This window comes from Littorina saxatilis, linkage group LG17 (genome assembly GCF_037325665.1).
Source record: "Littorina saxatilis isolate snail1 linkage group LG17, US_GU_Lsax_2.0, whole genome shotgun sequence".
Lineage (NCBI taxonomy): Eukaryota > Metazoa > Mollusca > Gastropoda > Littorinimorpha > Littorinidae > Littorina > Littorina saxatilis.
The window spans coordinates 66,135,384-66,154,093 of NC_090261.1; the positions used below are offsets into that span (position 1 = coordinate 66,135,384).

The following is an 18,710-nucleotide window of genomic DNA, read 5'->3' on the forward strand; positions in this document are numbered from 1 at the left end:
TTTGACTGATCAGCTTACAAAGCACGGGTATAGGAACAGGGAATCTTCAATTGTTTACATTTTCTTTCTTGTTTGATGCGGGTGGGTGGCAAAATCGACGGCTCTAAATGGGGTCACCAGATCGGTAGATGGGAAGTACTCGAGGTTTATGACAGGCTCGTTGTGGATGATGTCCCTTGTCTAAAAAACCAGTTCAAGGTGGATCCGGATGGTTCTTCGATCAACACGATTGTTGATGGTTCTGTCAAATCAAGATATCGTGACATGTTCAACAGTATGTTTCTGTGTTGGTGGATAGTATGGATCAGTGTTTTTCCAGAGTACTTGGAAATAATTTTCAGTGAGATTCCTGATGAACATGTTGTTGGTACGATGCTTTTCATGTGAGCGTTTTGTCATTCAGAAATCAGAATATTTGTTTTCCTGTGGAGGTACTGTATGTCAATTACCTCGGTGTTTGTCATTTCAGTGATCAGGAATATTGGTTCCTTTGGAAGTCTGTTTTGTCAATCACCTGTTATTTTGCCTAGGAGATTCCAATTTATTTTGATTGTGGTACTGTGGGCTAGGTAATATTTCTGTGAGGTACTGTTGTCCCTTGTGTTGGCTGGTGCCTCACAGATTACAAACACTATTTTGGTTAAAGTACATGTACCGTGGGCTAGGTAATATTTCATGGTGGGGCTGATTTTTCAGAGAATCAGAAAACATGGTTCGCTGTTGTTCTTTTTGTCAAATTAAGCTATAGGGCCTCAGAGATTCCAACATTAGTTAGTATTTGGATTTGTTAGCCAGGTTAATGTTGGTGTGTGACAGTTCAAGAGACCATGATGTAATTTCCTGTTGGTGTTCTGTTTGTCATAAATGTATTGAGGCCTCAGAGATTCCAACCTCGTTTGGTGGGGGTACTGGTGCCAGGATTTGAGTTTGACACAGAAAACACAATTGGTTTGAAGTACTTTGGGCAGATTTTAATCAATTTCTTTGGTTGTATTTCAGACTCCCAAAATCTGGTGACAACTTCAGAAGTATGGGATATTAACACCTTTTACAGGCTGAACAGTGAAGGAGTTGTTAACTCCTGCAAGGAGCAGCAGACAAGTTCAAGGCTTATGTGTAATTCTCAGTAATCTGACAAATAAGGCTGTGTTCACATATCCTGTTTTTTATGCACAGGATATGCCTCCCAGGAGGGCAGCGTCAAGGCGGGTAGCCGAAGTGACCCGAGCCGCTGCAGGTCGGCCGATGGCCAGCAACCAGACAGCCTCGCAGCGACAACCCGGTGGGTTTGAGTCGCCACAGCAGGAGGGGAAGAAAGCGCCACTGCTTTGGCCGCGGTATTGGCAGACTACGCAGGCTGGGGGCGGCAGAGACCTGCCAAGTGGCCATTGTCTCGCTCCAGAAAGACAAACCAACGTCTGCAAGAAGCTGTTTCGGGTGATCGTGAGGCCATCGCCTCAACATCGGATCGATGACAACCGGTACCAGCAATTCTACCCTGTCTGGCTCGGTTGCCAACCTGGTCAACACAATCACAGGTGAGGCGGCAACCCAATTGGTGCCTGTTGTTTTGTTCGTCGAGGAATAAGTTAAACGCAGGATCTGGGGCCCGGGGCGTCAATCCACAATGACAACTGAAAAGTTTCAATGGAAGCGTGTCAATGTTAATTGTAATTCAATCTGACAATGATCTCTTTCCTGCGTTCATGCGGTTGCAACAGACCAGAATTGGTTCTGTTCTGTTCACATAGTACTTTGAGTTCACTTACATGCAAGGGTGATGCACAGTATTCCTATGGAGAGAACTTCATCTTTAAGTGTACTTCGATTAACTGAAGATATTCAATTGTTTACTTCAATGTGGGAGGTGTGCAATGTGTAAATACACATCAACTCAGTCAGTAAGATTTATGTGCTGGTGTATGATGCAGAGCTGTCAGCCCCTATGAAGCTTCATGTGTAGCAATCTTGAATTTATAGTGTAGCAAATGGTGTTTATCTTTAAGTATTGCATCATCTTATAATCCACTGCACCTACATGTTTATATGTCAAGACACAAATGTTGCAATAACTGTGTTCAGACAAGAAACAGCAGCAGGAACAAATGAACATTGAGAGTGTCTGTATAACGAAGTAGCATTTTCTGTTTTACAAGTAGCATGCTACATCGAAAGCGTAATAGTCTGCAGCTCTAATTGGGCCACTAATGCGACATGGTGCTTTTGGATTCCACAAGTTATTTTGCATGTTGTTTTTAAGGCAAATATGTCAAGCTCCTAAAGAACTTTAGTGGGTAAGCCTGTGACATTGTTGTCCACATAGAGAATACTATATGGTTTCCTATGAAATACCAGTTTTACTCAAGTTGTGCTTTTAAATATTAAACTGCGAACAATATTTCAAAACACTAGTGTAAAACTGGTATCAAACAGGAAGCCATGTAGTATTCTGTTTATCCTACATACAGGGTTCGTACAGGTCATGGAAAGTCATGGAATTTGATTTTTAATTTTCCAGACCTGGAAAGTCATGGAATTTCAATTCAAGTCATGGAATTTCAATTCAAGTCATGGAATTTAACATAAAATAAGAAAGAAAAAAAATAACCTTTAGCACGCCAGCTTTCTTTCGAGTTGTTTCTTGACAACAAAAAGTATGCGGAATTGGAACGAATTACCAAGGAAGATCTTCGCAATGAACTGTGTATCGCGGTGAAAAAAATGACAGTTCGTCAAGTCACAGTGTTAGTGACGGTTATGAAACGGAATTTACGAAAGTGCAGATGGATACAAACAGTGGCTGGTCCAGTTTAGTGAAATGACAGGACCAGCAAACATTACCGATAATCTGACTGCGTAGCAAATGCTTGACTTGCTTGTCAAAGAGACACTGCGTAGAAACTGACTCAAATTCAGTGCAAAGCAAGCCAGTGTCAAAACTGGCAGTGACAAGATGTAAAAAGTTTGCGTGTTCGGAAATGGCGACCTGTGGATCTAGTCATGGAAAATGTTATTGAGGCTCATGGGAAAGTCATGGAATTTTGTTTCTAAAAACAGTGGGGACCCTGTACATACTGTTGCATGTTCATTGCTGTAAATGTCCCTTTGTCGAAGCGCCCAGATTGAAGAAGCTTAAAAATTGAACCTGGATCTCTCCGAATGCCTCGTGTAATCTTTTATGTCAAAGCAAGGAAATGTCACTGGTGTGGTGTTTACGTTCTTAAAATTCTTCCGAGTGTTCAAAGAAGGACGCTTGTTTCGGTATTGGAGGCAGTGAAAAATCAGGTCCTTGTCAGACAAGACCTCTTTACACATGCAATGTAGAGTGAATGGTATTGTTATGACATGAGTGGTATGTCACGTTAGTGTAATAAGTTGTATTCTTACACGCTCCACAAAGGCACAGAGTACGGGGAGCCATCCCGCGGGTTGATCCTGGTGGAGTAGCTGTCAGAGCTTTGGCGTTGAGGCCACGAGACGTCGTCTGTACCAAGTATCAGGACCAAACGCTCTCTGGCATCTAGACGGATACCACAAGTTGATATCGTGAGTACAGCTACAAATACATACACTGGGCACAAAAAAAATCCTTTTTAAAAATTTGGTGAATGTTGAGTGTGTCCGGTGGTGGGGAGGATGTTGGGGGTTGTGCCAGTTTGAACATGGAATTTGAGTGGATTGATACAGGTGGCATAAGGGTGATAAGGAATTCTCTTATTTTATGACGCTGGAATCTTTCTTTTAAGACATACATAACCCTGAGATAATAAGGTCTTATAATGGGGGTAAACTTACAGAGGTTATGAGCAGAATATCTTAGAGAACAGCATACCTGCCAATTGCTACGATTTTGGCGCAGCATGCTCCGATTTTGCAGGAATTGCTACGCTGCTACTCTAAGCCCTGAGCTGCTACGCTAAAAAAAAAAAAATGTCAAGCGTGCAAAATGTTCACTTATTGCTTGACAATCAACAATGAACATTGCATAACTAGTCGAGTACCGATGGCTGGGAACCACTCCGTTATGACTCGATATTGTCCACGTGACTTGCTTAGCAAATCGTGAATTTTATTGCAAGCATTCGCATTTCCGGTGACTCTATGCGCCAATTGTGAATTTGATTAGAATATGCAATGCACTTGTTAAGTTGTAAGCTGTGCACAGTGACGGTGTTAGAAGTGGAAACTGGAGGGAGACAGGATAAAAACGGGGAAACGTAAGGGTGGTGAAGATTATGGTGCAAGTTCCACACCGATGCGGGCAAATCATTTTCAACGATTTTTGCCGAAGAATTCGACAGACTTTGCGTGTATAGGTAATAATACCTGCTATTCCGACTTGGTTGTGTGACAGACGTTTTCTTCCACACGAGATTACGTTGATTGTCTAAATCTACTTTTTGACGGAAGTGGCCGAACAACTGTGAATGACGTCTCGTTATATGGGAATGACGTCACAGTCATCGTCACAGTCTGTATCTTTTGAAGCATCTCATTCTTCATGACGTCTTTCTGTGTCTGCATCCGCAAAATGTTTGTTCATTCCGGAATCTTTGTCATCTATGTTCAGAACTCTGTCCTTATAGTGTCAGACAAACAGGCCTCCTGAGCGAACCACTTTCCAAGGGAAGTTAAATTCGCGTATGGAAACAGTACTGTCGTCTGGGGTGCCGTTTTCAGTATTCTGAGCGTTGAAGAATCTGTAAAGAGAAGAAACGATAACAGCAGGAGAAATAAAAGTCGTGTGTGCATTTTATGTTTTTTTGGAGTGACGATTTTGAGTTTGAATCCGTTCTTGCCATGCTCCTAAAGCGTGTAACATACAATCTTGCATACGTTTGCTTTAGTAGTGGCAAAGAAGGAAAGCGTGTGACATTGAACTATGTTTAGACGGTTGTAATGTCGTAGAGCTCTCAGAATCTTACAAACGTTTTTGATGGCATTTTAAATGCGGGCTTGCGATTCAAATTTAAGATTATGCGAGTGCTACGCTTATAAACACCATTGCAACTCTGACATTTGGTGAAAGTTCCAAAATGCTACTCTTTGGGCTTCACAGGGGTTGGCAGCTATGAAACAGGGTCTTGAAAATGTCTTGTTTGGGATCGTAAAAGGAAGGGCGTCTTCTAAGGGGTAGGTGGGTAACGAAGGTGAGTCGTGTGCAAGTATTTTCTTTTCTTTTCTTTTTATTTTGTCATTTTCTGGATATGTAATGAAAGACTGGTCCATTGATGATTTCCCCACGGAATACAAAACATATTCTGGTTATACCTTACCATTTCTACTGGGTGGTTATTTAAATTTGGTTGCTTGGTGTTTTTTTTAACAATAAACACCCCTTCAAGTTAACAGAGAAATAAGCAGAGGGGGGAATACTTTTCGGTGAATACCAAGCTACCTAGTCCTAACAAATAACCACCCAGCAACCAGTCTGAATCCTTGATAGCTCATAGGTTGAGAAACCACACTGTGTGGTCACTGCTTGGTGACTGAAAAGTTCTGAATGCTCAAATATTCGAAAGAGGAAAGAGCTCATACATACTCAACTGCATTTACACTATTCATTTCAGGTTTCAACACACAGAATCCAATATAAGATCCATAAGTTTGGTTGTTTTCTAAATCAAAATCTACGTTGTACCAGACACAAGGTCTCAAGGCAAGTAACTCTCATATTTTGTGTAGAAAATAGAGTTGTTCCCATTTTGCATTTGTACAAATAAAAAGACAGTAATCTGTAGGTCAATTATATTTCACTTCATAAATAGAACTTTTTTTCCCGAGATACTTAAACATGAAAAGAACGCAAAAATATTTGCCTTATCGTCTTAGCAGAACAACTATGTACTTTATTTTATTCGAAATTAAATTAACTGCTATAAAGAGTTTGCAGAATTGCGCAATTTTCACAGAACTCTTCAACCATGGATTAATCACATGCTTGTGCAGGTAGACTGGCTGAGTGAATAATACTTGATCAAAATAATTATGTGTGCTGTGGGCAGGCTGTCTGTCTGTCCAAGGACAAAAAATGTAACGTTGAGCTGTTATCTCAGAAGTTTATACAGCTAGACCTCTGAAACTTTGCACACTTTTAGGGTTTGATGATTTCACGAAGTGACCGCAGTTTCGTTGACCCTCATCAAATTTTGGGGTCACAGCGGGGTCATGTTCGTTTAATAAAAACTTAACGTTGATGTTATCTCAGATGTGTTTTTAGCTAGAGCTTTAACCCTTAGGCTGGTTGTCGCGACATATGTCGCGCTACTTTACGTATGCTGTCACCTGGTTGTCACGACATATGTCGCGCTATTGGCTCAGTCTGTTTGGTCGGTTCCGATTACCTCCCATTGATGCGAAAACCTATATGACTGTTTTTTGTTATGTTTCTCTCTGTTAATTCACCAGTGGCTATGTAACATGTGTTACAGAATTGCACCGGTGTAAGGGTTAATAGTACGCACACTTCTAGGTTTTGATAATGTACCAACTTGACATAAGATTGTGGGCGGGGATGTAGCTCAGTCGGTAGCGCGCTAGATTTGTATCCAGTTGCCTGCTGTCAGCGTGAGTTCGTCCCCACGTTCGGCGGGAGATTTATTTCTCGGAGTCAACTTTGTGTGCAGACTCTCCTCGGTGTCCGAACACCCCCGTGTGTACACACAAGCACAAGACCAAGTGCGCACGAAAAAGATCCTGTAATCCATGTCAGAGTTCGGTGGGTTATAGAAACAAGAAAATACCCAGCATGCTTCCTCCGAAAGCGGCGTATGGCTGCCTAAATGGTGGGGTAAAACGGTCATACACGTAAAATTCCACTCGTGCAAACCACGAGTGCACGTGGGAGTTTCAGCCCACGAACGCATAAGAAGAAGAAGACGACATAAGGTTGATTGACCTTCGTCACAGCCCACTTCGTCAACATCACGGGCCAAAGAACAGGCCTGGGAATGATACGCCTTTCGTCGTATTTACGACGAAGTCCTTTTCTAATTGTGTAAGAAAAGAGCCTCCGTGTGCCCTTAAAAATGCTTAAAACGCAACATTTTCCCGTCAGTACGCCCAAACCACTTTTACTCATTCCCAGGCCTGAAAGAATCTAGACACAGCCATCGTCGAACGCTGAAGAAGAAGAAGATTGACCTTCGTCAAGTTTTGGGGTCACAGGGGGTCATGTTCGAATCAAAATATCTTAACATTGATGTTATCTCAGGTGTTTTTGAAGCTTGAGCTTTGAAACTTTGAACACTTGAAGGATTTGATCATCTACCTACGTGACCCTAGTTTGGTTGATCCCTGTCACATTTTGGGGTCACAGTGGGGTCAAGTTTGTAAAAGCTTTACATTGCGGTTTTCTCAGTTATTTTTTATTAAATTTCACTGAATTGTATGTGTTATTAACCAGCAGACATTACCAAAATTTTGCTTATTTTTATCAAATTTTAGAGTCCCAGCAGTTAGTGGAATCCTCCTTTTAAGACCTACAAGACCCTTAAGGCTTATGGACATGACGAAGAAAAGTCATATAAAGCAATTGCTTTTCTTGATTTATTTCTTTGCAAAATTGAAGAAAGGTGGATTAAATGGGTTACACACCTTTTCTCAATGATATATATTAAAAATAATGGTCTTGATTCTCGGTCATGAAAAAGCACTTTGACCATTACTTTTTAATATTTACTGAGCATGTTACCTATACTTATTTCCCAATAACTCTTTAATCAGAATTTGTGTGGTGAAATCACATATGGAAACGGATCTCTGTTTGTTATATTGCAGGTGGAAAATGGTGATTCATGGGGCAATCGATGGCTTTAGCCGGGCCACTACCTTCCTCCATGCCACCGAAACAACAGGTCAGAGACCGTTCGGGATCTGTTTTTGGGTGGAACCCAACGCTTTGGACTCCCGTCAAGAGTCCGCATGGACCATGGTGGCGAGAATCTGGATGTCGTCGCCCTCATGAATGAACACAGGGGAGAAGGGAGAGGCAGTGCGATGCAAGGCCGCAGTGACCATAACCAAAGGATCGAGCGTCTCTGGCTCGACGTCTGGAAAGATGTGGTGAACCCTTACCATGACCTGTTTACTGCAATGGGAACACCACAGGCAGAAGGTGGTCTGGGGATACTGAACATGGACAATCCCATTCACTTGTGGGCCCTCCACTATGTTTTTCTGCCCAGGCTGAACCGGTCCCTACAGTGGATTGTGGAACAGAAGAACCACCAACCCCTGAGGACAGAGCGCAACAGAACTCCCCTGCAGCTCTTCTTCAGGGGGATGCTGGAGAGACGAGCCAGCACATCCACAGCAGTACAGGACTTCTGGAAAGGGAGAAGCCTTCAATCGATAATCGAGGACCATCCTTTGCCAGACAGTCGTTAGGATGTGCCTGCCACGGCTTGCCCCCTCTCTGAGGAACAGCTCGTGCAACTAACGGAGCGCATTGACCCTCGGAGTGGGCCACCCACCGATCAACATGGTCAGATGTTGTTCTCCAGTTCGTTGCCAACATGCTCGAGTAAAAAAAAAGTTAGCTTGTGGACACCCCAAACCTGAAGTGTATAGCAGACCTGTGAACCCATACGATTTTGCCATATTTTGTACGCTTGATTGTCCAGACTACAAGCAGATTGGTCAGTGGAATCACAAGAAAAATTCATTGTCTACTTTTATTTACAAGCGCATTCCAAAGCCGATCCAGTGTTTTGACACATGATTACTGCTTTTGTCAATGAAAGAAGCATTCGTTTTAAATTGTAAACTTATTAGGCTACTTGCCCTATCCGCTCTAGCCACGTAATCGTGCAATAAATCTGCAATATCTTGCATGGCGTTGGGAGGTGTGCCTCAATTTGCGGGTTTGCTTTGAGACCTCAGAGTAAGGATGTGTCTGGGTGCAGACACTTCGCCTTCAAAAAAGTTAATTTGCACTGAGCAGCATTGGGCTGCAACAATGAAAGCCTCAAAAACAATCATAAAGTTTGTTCAAAGTACCAAGCATGGTAGAAGGTATAAGCAACTGTTTTTTTCAAATTGGTTTAAATCTGCGCTCTAATTCTAAACCAATCTTTGTAAAGTGGAAAGTCATTCAAATAAAGCGAAATTATGTCCGCTGTGTATTTTATTATTTTTAAACACAGGTACTGCACCACGAAAACAATATTGCTAAAAAAAAAAAAAAAAAATATGTACACTTTGTGAAAGAAAGTTGTAAAGAAAGTTTTACACAATGATTTGCCATTAGGTTACCTGTTTAATTGCACCAAACAGACATGGGATTCTTCCGTAAAATTACGGAATTCCGTAAATTTTTAGGCTCCAGGGATCATTCTTGAGATTCGTGCAAATCCGCTGAGAAAATGTTGGGGTATATGTAGGTAAAGACCCAAGTTTTTCGGCCGGTCCGCTGATCGCGACGCTCCATTCCATACTATTCTTGAACGGTTGGTTCCTAAAACGGTCAGACTGTTGCTGGTCGATCCGTATGGGAACGCGCTCTGTGTCTTTGTCTCCTACAGTCACCGTTTCAACGTAGCTATCGGGGATTCAGTATAAGCTAAAGCATACCGTATGAGAATGATTCGGCGCCATTTTTACATCGCTTCGAGCCACTTGCCAAAATGATGAGGAAGCTAAAGCGAGACGAAACCGTTCTATCCCGGGAAATTGACCAGCAGAAGTACAAGAAAAATCTCTGGAGATTCGACTGGCTCGATGAAGTTGTATCATTGAGCTGGAAATACGAGAAAGGCCAGAAGACACAAGACGTGAAACTGAAAGTTGGCGATGCTTTTGCTAAAATCAACTTGCCGGGAAAAACTTAGTGCACTTTGTGCAACGATGTTAATGTTATCAACTACGGTTCCAATGGAAAGACTGCCCTCAAAAGCCACTTGAAAAGCAACAAGCACCTGACTATCCTGAAAACCCAGTCGTGTAATCAGTCACTGGGGTCGTTTGGCACCGACGAGGTAAGAACATTGAAACCACACCGTCACACGCCACCACCCCCCCCCCATCCCCGCCTCTCTCTCTCTCTCTCTCTCTCTTTCTCCTCCTTATTTTGAGTCTTAGCGTAAAATTAATTTGAGAAACATGGAAAGGGAGGGGGGGGCTATGATTAAGCTGAAATATGCATTTCAGGGCCATTTTTGTGTGTCTAAAATACTAAAAACCTTCAGCTTCTGGGGGCTTTGCCCCCAGACCCCGACCAGGGGCGTTGCCCCTGGACCCTACTTTTTTTTTCCTTAATTATCACTTTTTCTGAATCCCATGTCTGACCAAATTTCTTTTGATGTATCTATAGTATAGATTTATAAAGTTGAAAATTGCTGAAAGTTTTTAAAACAGACTATTGTTTTTGAAAAAGACCTTAGTGTATTTTTAGGTTTATTGATGCTAGATATATTTATATATATATATATATATATATATATATGGCTTGCCCAATCCAACGTATAAAGGAACTCATTGTTATTCAGCCATTAACCTTCGCCGGCACTCGTTATCGACTACACACGGACGCATTCGTGGGGCCGTGCAGACCCATGCTTCTCAAAGAAGGAAAAATGTGCATATCCTTCCGTGGCACTCGTGGGGCCGTGCAGACCCATGCTTCTCAAAGAAAGAAAAATATGCATATCCTTCCGTGGCACTCGTGGGTCCGTGCGGACACAGAAGGGTGTTTGATGCAAATATCTCTTAAACGAGTTGGAATTTTTTAATGAGCTTTTAGAAATGCCTCAGACACCTAAAAAGCTATCATCTCCTAAAAGCTCATTAAATTTCAGTGATAATTAATTAATTAATTAATGGTCAAATTTAGACTGCACACGGTATTTGGTAAAATATTATGGGTCTGCATGGCCCCACGAGTGCCACGGAAGGGTTTGCACAATTGTCCTTCTTTGAGAAGTATGGGTCCGCATGGACCCACGAGTGCCTCGGAAGGGTATACACGCTTTTCCTTCTTTGAGAAGTATGGGTCCGCACGTCCCCACGAATGCTTCCGTGTGTAGTCTAAATTTGACCATTAATTAATTAATTAATTAATTAATTATCACTGAAATTTAATGAGCTTTTAGGAGATGAAAGCTTTGTAGGTGTCTGAGGCATTTCTAAAAGCTCATTAAAAAATTCCAACTCGTTTAAGAGATATTTGAGACAATGACAAAAGGTGACGTTTTCATGTCAGTATGTCCCAAATGACATCACCAGTACATTTTTCATTCTATCTAATCTGTTTTCGTTCTATTTTTTCTAATAACATGCGTTAACAATTGATTGCCAACTGGAATGGAAGAGCACAAAAAGTGTAACTTGATATGTAGTTTCTCTAGAGGGAAAAACATCTTCCACTTTCATGTCAGTGTGTCCCATGCAACATACATTTGCCAAACAGCTATGTGTAAGTAGATTATTTGTTAGTGGTATAGAAAATACTGATCAACAATCAAAGTCAGTTTTCACATTCATTTTCTACCTATTTCTTATTTGTTTATTCTTTTGGCAATGGTGAAATGTCAGCAATCGTGTGTCATTCGGGACAGTAGACATGACACCTGACCTTTTGTCACTGTCTCATTTGCAATCAAACACCCTTCTGGGTCCGCACGGACCCACGAGTGCCTCGGAAGGGTATACACGCTTTTCCTTCTTTGAGAAGTATGGGTCCGCACGTCCCCACAAATGCTTCCGTGTGTAGTCTAAATTTGACCATTAATTAATTAATTAATTATCACTGAAATTTAATGAGCTTTTAGGAGATGATAGCTTGTTAGGTGTCTGAGGCATTTCTAAAAGCTCATTAAAAAATTCCAACTCGTTTAAAAGATATTTGCAATCAAACACCCTTCTGGGTCCGCACGGACCCACGAGTGCCGGCGAAGGTTAAAGACATTTTCCGAATTACAATGGTTTAATAGCCAACTTGCACAATACCCCTTTTGAACAGCTCTCTGGTGCGAAAGATAAGGAAGGTTCACTTCCCTACGGGCAAACGTTTTGCTCTCACAAGCACTGGTGTTCTCTGGCTTGTGTAAAAAAAACAAAATAAAATCTCAATCGCCTTACTTTTGTATACAGGACATGCTTGGGTACTTTGAACGAACTAAAGGATTATTCTTGCGGCTATTATTGCCGCAGCCAATAAACCTTTAACGACTTTGTGTGTGTCGGTGTGTGAATGCTCTGATTTGTTTTGCTATTGTGTATTGCCGTGAGCTCTGGCGAGAAGGGGTGATTAATTTATGTTCATTATTATTATGTCTCACTGTGTTTTCACAGCTGTACAGAACAGTGAAAGGGATACTCGTTCAAACTTTGGTATGATGCCATGAGCGCCATAGTTTAACTAGAGTCAAATCAGTTATTTTTCTTTTTATATTCAATGGTGCCTCATTCACCCATATTCATCAGAACATAAGCTTTTTGCAACGTTCATTGAAGGTCAAGGTCCCTTTAAGTTACCTATCAAACCTCATAGTGGTGTTTATTGTTTATGGTTAGTGTTTTCCCCTGGAGCAATTTTTTGATTAGTGCTTTTGTGAACAAGAAACAATTAACAAGTGGCTCTATCCCATTCCCCCCCCCCCCCCCCCCCCCCCCCTTCCACGTGGCGATATAACCTTCGTGGTTGAAAACACCAAAGAAAGAAAGTGTTTTAAACATTTTCAGTTCTCCATTTAGTTTGGTGAAGTAGTGTAGAGCATTTTTTGAACATCAATAATCATGTATGAATTTATTGCATGTTTGTTGCTAGAATATTAATCATTCTTCTGCTGAAGAACTTTGTGCCTGATGAAAGTAAACATTGTGGTCAGTCGCATAGGTACCCCCCGCGGGTTTGGGGGAAGAATTTACCCGATGCTCCCCAGCATGTCGTAAGAGGCGACTAACTGATTCTGTTTCTCCTTTTACCCTTGTTAAGTGTTTCTTGTATAGAATATAGTCAATTTTTGTAAAGATTTTACTCAAGCAGTATGTAAGTGTTATGTCCTTTGTACTGGAAACTTGCATTCTCCCAGTAAGGTAATATATTGTACTACGTTGCAAGCCCCTGGAGCAAATTTTTGATTAAGTGCTTTTGTGAACAAGAAACAATTGACAAGTGGCTCTATCCCATCTCCCCCCGTCGCGATATAACCTTCGTGGTTGAAAACAATGTTAAACACAAAATAAAGAAAGAATAGGCACCCCCTAAAATCAAAGGTGAGTTTTAGATACTAAAATGTGCCAACAATTTTAACAGCACACCCGAGTCCCCTTTTTGACTCACATGCGTAGCAAAAGTGAGTCTATGTACTCACCCGAGTCGTCCGTCCGTCCGTCCGGAAAACTTTAACGTTGGATATTTCTTGGACACTATTCAGTCTATCAGTACCAAATTTGGCAAGATGGTGTATGATGACAAGGCCCCAAAAAACATACATAGCATCTTGACCTTGCTTCAAGGTCAAGGTCGCAGGGGCCATAAATGTTGCCTAAAAAACAGCTATTTTTCACATTTTTCCCATTTTCTCTGAAGTTTTTGAGATTGAATACCTCACCTATATATGATATATAGGGCAAAGTAAGCCCCATCTTTTGATACCAGTTTGGTTTACCTTGCTTCAAGGTCAAGGTCACAGGAGCTCTTCAAAGTTGGATTGTATACATATTTTGAAGTGACCTTGACCCTGAACTATGGAAGATAACTGTTTCAAACTTAAAAATTATGTGGGGCACATGTTATGCTTTCATCATGAGACACATTTGGTCACATATGATCAAGGTCAAGGTCACTTTGACCCTTATGAAATGTGACCAAAATAAGGTAGTGAACCACTAAAAGTGACCATATCTCATGGTAGAAAGAGCCAATAAGCACCATTGTACCTCCTATGTCTTGAATTAACAGCTGTGTTGCATGACCTTGGATGACCTTGACCTTGGGTCAAGGTCACATGTATTTTGGTAGGAAAAATGTGTAAAGCATGCGAGTCGTATGGGCTTTGCCCTTCTTGTTACTTTAGTTGCAAGATCAGTACATGTTCTATCACGGAATTTTGTTTTGTTTTTGTAATTATGTGTATTTAGAGATTTTTCAAACCAAACTATTAATCTTTGAGCTCAGATGTCCTACTTTTTGACGTATTGGTATGTTTATTCAAGGTAAGCTAGACGAATCATTTGTATCAGGAAACTAAAATAAATGAAATTCTGATTTTATGTGAAAAATTGAATCAGTATCACAACAATTTCAAAAATTATTCATATTATGTGCTGGTTAATGACTATTACATTTGCAAGCCAAAGCTCTGTTTGCATTCTGAATTTTGCATGTAAATGTCCCATTTCAAAGATCACCTATATATTTAGGTGTGTGTGTAGTCTTTTTAAGAACATCAATTATATACATTTATTGGATCTTGATTGCTTGAATGTGTATGACACATAATTCTTGTGTATGAATAAATGTGTATGACAAGTTTGAATATTGGATAATACAAATTGTTTGTATGGATTTTGATTCCTGTATGGTGAGGCAATGAACATGTGCGAGTGAGATGTCTATGATGGACAGCAAAATGTAGTTATGGATTCATGGCTGCTAGTCTCATTTCCAGTCATATTAAAAAAAACAAGTTGTTTTTACAAAAACACAAAACATAACTCAAGTTGTCTGCCACAAATACAATTAATTTTAATCAAACAAGTGTCATGCAGAAAATCCACTTTAAATAAGGAAAATCATCACAAAATGGAATGCATACTTTATGTTTATCACATCACAAGACACACTGGTAATACTTGGCAGGTGAGAGTTAACCCATCACACAATGGAATGAATATTTTTATCACATCATTAGACTGGTATTACTTGGCAGTTGAGAGTTAACCTATCACAAAATGGAATGAATACTTAATTTTTATCCCATCATAAGACTGGTAATACTTGGCAGTTGCGAGTTCATCCATCACAAAGTGGAATGAATACTTTAATTTTATCACATCATAAAGAATACATCGGTTCTACTTGGCAGGTGACAGCTGAACAGTTAGCAAAACAGTCACTATTTAATTCTGGTTACAGAGACGAGGAATTGAGGCTGAAATTTATAAACTAAACAAGAAAGCTGAAATTGTGTGAGCCGTTTGTTCGTTCATGGGCTGAAACTCCCACGGCTTTTACGTGTATGACCGTTTTTACCCCGCCATTTAGGCAGCCATACGCCGCGTTCGGAGGAAGCATGCTGGGTATTTTCGTGTTTCTATAACCCACCGAACTCTGACATGGATTACAGGATCTTTTTCGTGCGCACTTGGTCTTGTGCTTGCGTGTACACACGGGGGTGTTCGGACACCGAGGAGAGTCTGCACACAAAGTTGACTGTGAGCAATAATAAATCTCTCGCCGAACGTGGGGACGAACTCGCGCTGACAGCGGCCAACAGGACTGAGCTACATCCCCGCCCTTGTGTGAGCAGTGACCTTCACTACAGAGGAGTGTAAAACTATAAAAGGAAAAGCAGTAGACAACGCCAGTTTTGGTTAATTTGGTAAAACATAAAAACAGACTATCGTTACACAGGGCACGAATATCACATTATCATAACTGTTACAAACGCTTTTGAGTTTATTAATTTGTATACCATTATGAGACAGTATAACAAAGTTGTTAGCGTGCAATTGATTTGTTTGTATCCGGTTTATGGTGTATATTGCCAAGTTTTGTATGGGACACTGTAACGCTAGTCCGAGTGCTTTTGATATTTTGCTGGCAACGTGTTATTCGTGTAGTAGGGGGGTTGAACCATTTATTCTGTACATTAGGTAACTGATACCTGATATGATGTGAAGTGCTTAGTTTACTTGATCAATAGTCGAGAGAAATACAATGCTTTACATGTTTTCCATGGACAGCGTTACACGGAACACGAAAAGCAGGCAACATAATGACAAACAGTGGTGCAAAAAAACAAATAAGAACAGAACACACTCTTGAAACACAACGGCAATTTAAATAATGCAAAACACAAACATCAAATCTTCGAAAGTCTCTCTCTTGCATTTAATAGCAAGTAAGAAATGATGTACGGTACAGGCACCCAAAATAAAGCTTATTTTACTGAGAGAAAAAACCCACACACACCTTGTCTTAATAATTTTAAGATTTCAAAGTTCAACGTTAAACACCCCCCCCCCCCCCCCCCCTGCAAAAAGCAAAGAAAACAATCAAAACAAAAACAAGGTATGTAAAGGAGTATAGGAAACCGGTTAAATCAGGGTCATGTTTTTTTTTTCCTTTGCAGCATGACCTCAAATAATTCAGTTTGAATACATTTGTGAATTCTCTTCAAAATTGCAGAACAAACATTTTTTCGCAGGGTGTGTACAGAAAGAAACACCAACACCTACGGCTACCAAGCAAAAATAATGCGAAACACAAACATCAAATCTTCGAAAGTCTCTCTCTTGCATTTAATAGCAAGTAAGAAATGATGTACGGTACAGGCACCTAAAATAAAGCTTATTTTACGGAGAGAAAAAAACCACCCACACCTTGTCTTAATAATTTTAAGATTTCAAAGTTCAACGTTAACACCCCCCCCCCCCCCCCCCCCCCCCAGGGTGTGTACAGATAGAAACACCAACAGCTACGGCTACCAAGCAGAAACTAATCGCACCATTGAAGGAAAGTTTTTACAATAAATAAAATCCACCCCCTTCAAGAACAGCCTGGGACAGCTTCTGCCTCAGTTCTTGACGTGTGGGGCAGACACCTGCATTCTGAGGGCACAAGTTGACACTCTGGGGAGTGGCTTTTCGGGTGTGTCCACAAACACCACGGTCAGAGGACTCTGGTACCCTCCTGGTACTGTGGACCGGCTCCCAGACATGAAAAACACGAAATCTGAGATGGTGGTTTCTCCGCACTTTCCATCTGAAACAAGACAAAAAAGAAATTCTGAAATAAAGGAAACATCATCCCGCTTTCTTAATAAGCATACAAGTACCAGGACTCAAAAGAGAGGGAATTATTGCATGCTTGTGTTCATTTGTAGAAGCGTAGAAATGTTAAGCATGCTTTGCGACACAGAATGAAATGCTATTTTGAAAGCGTAACTTTTCTTGAGACTTTTTTTGAGCTGCTTGACGTTCAGTTTGATATGTGAAGGCAAACGAGATTCATTTTCCCAAATCTTTGGAGCTTTCAGGGGTAAAACCATGTGCTTATCATTTGCTGCTTTACATATAAGTTATTCTCCTGGGCCGTTTCCCATTTTGTGACATGTATTTTCAGTCCTTAAAACATGTATTAAATGGCAACTTGAATGTATACTCTCCCAAAAAAGAAACTTGACACAGGTAAACATTGATGTTTTTCAAATATATAATATATGTTAGAGGAAAGCACCAAAATTCAGTTTGAAGTTTGTCGGTTACATTGTTGCTAACAACTAACCCATAAAAAGAACATAATTGAACCAAGACTTTACTAAGTGGTCGCCCTTTTATTGAATTGCAAAAATTCTCGTCTGCACAAAAATCATGTGCATGGAGAGTATCGAGAGTATACATATTTTCTTTAGTAATAATTTTTTTTCCAGTAATACTCCAGGTTGTTAATGATGCAGACTTGCAACAAAACAACATAGAATATATATATATTATTTTCTTGGTAGTGTTAGCAGTATTCAAATTCATGTCACAACTTCCGGTTTCCATGTTATGAAGGTGCTTTACTTTAAAACCTTTGTACTTTTACTGAACACTAAGACAAACAAAATGTGCAAGTATTTGTTATTCTATCTCTGCAGGCCAAGGATATTTATGAAACTAGTATTTGTGAATGAAATTAATTTGTACAGCTTAAATGTCTCAAGTTAAATTTAATAAAAAGTCTACTTTATAACATGGTTTTCCCTGGTACACAGCTCTGGAGATTAAAGCTGTGGTCTATTTATGACTTTCCTGGGCTACGAGGTTGAAAAATAGGGATACAATCATGTACAGAATTCTGTACAGCAAACGCTACCCGAAACCCCACCTATACGGCGTGTATGACCTTGAGAGCTTCAGTCAACGCTTGAATTTTTCAGGGATAACAGCCGGTTTGCTCTCTCAAGACTGATCATATTTTATCTTCAAGAGAGATCAAGGGGAAAAAATAAAAGCCCCGGCGAAGATTCGAACTCTCGACTTCGTGTCTCATGTCCTAACCACTAGGCTACTGCGCCAATTGAGAAAATGAAGGAAAAACATTGATATGAATTCATGTTATGTTATTCTTGAAGCAGCATGATTTATATCTCTATCCGCCCATTGTTCAGAAGTTTGTTTGTTTGTTTGTTTGTTTGCTTGCTTAACGCCCAGCCGACCACGAAGGGCCATATCAGGGCGGAGCTGCTTTGACATATAACGTGCGCCACACACAAGACAGAAGTCGCAGCACAGGCTTCATGGCTCACCCAGTCACATTATTCTGACACCGGACCAACCAGTCCTAGCATTAACCCCATAATGCCAGACGCCAGGCGGAGCAACCACTAGATTGCCAATTTTAAAGTCTTAGGTATGACCCGGCCGGGGTTCGAACCCACGACCTCCCGATCACGGGGCGGACGCCTTACCACTAGGCCAACCGTGCCGGTTGTTCAGAAGTGAATACATGTATAACTATTTCTTAGATGTCTGGTTTCAACTGGCTTTGGAGAGATTCA

General features: G+C 40.7%; 1 long non-coding RNA gene across 1 annotated transcript; it reads left to right on the plus strand.

Annotated features, from left to right (window-relative positions):
* The first annotated feature begins 1,465 nt into the window (after positions 1–1,465).
* On the plus strand, positions 1,466–14,480 carry LOC138952213 (uncharacterized). Its single transcript, XR_011451327.1, has 3 exons — positions 1,466–1,538; positions 3,401–3,546; positions 7,780–14,480. It is a non-coding gene; the product is annotated as an uncharacterized lncRNA (long non-coding RNA).
* The last annotated feature ends 4,230 nt before the right edge of the window (positions 14,481–18,710 follow it).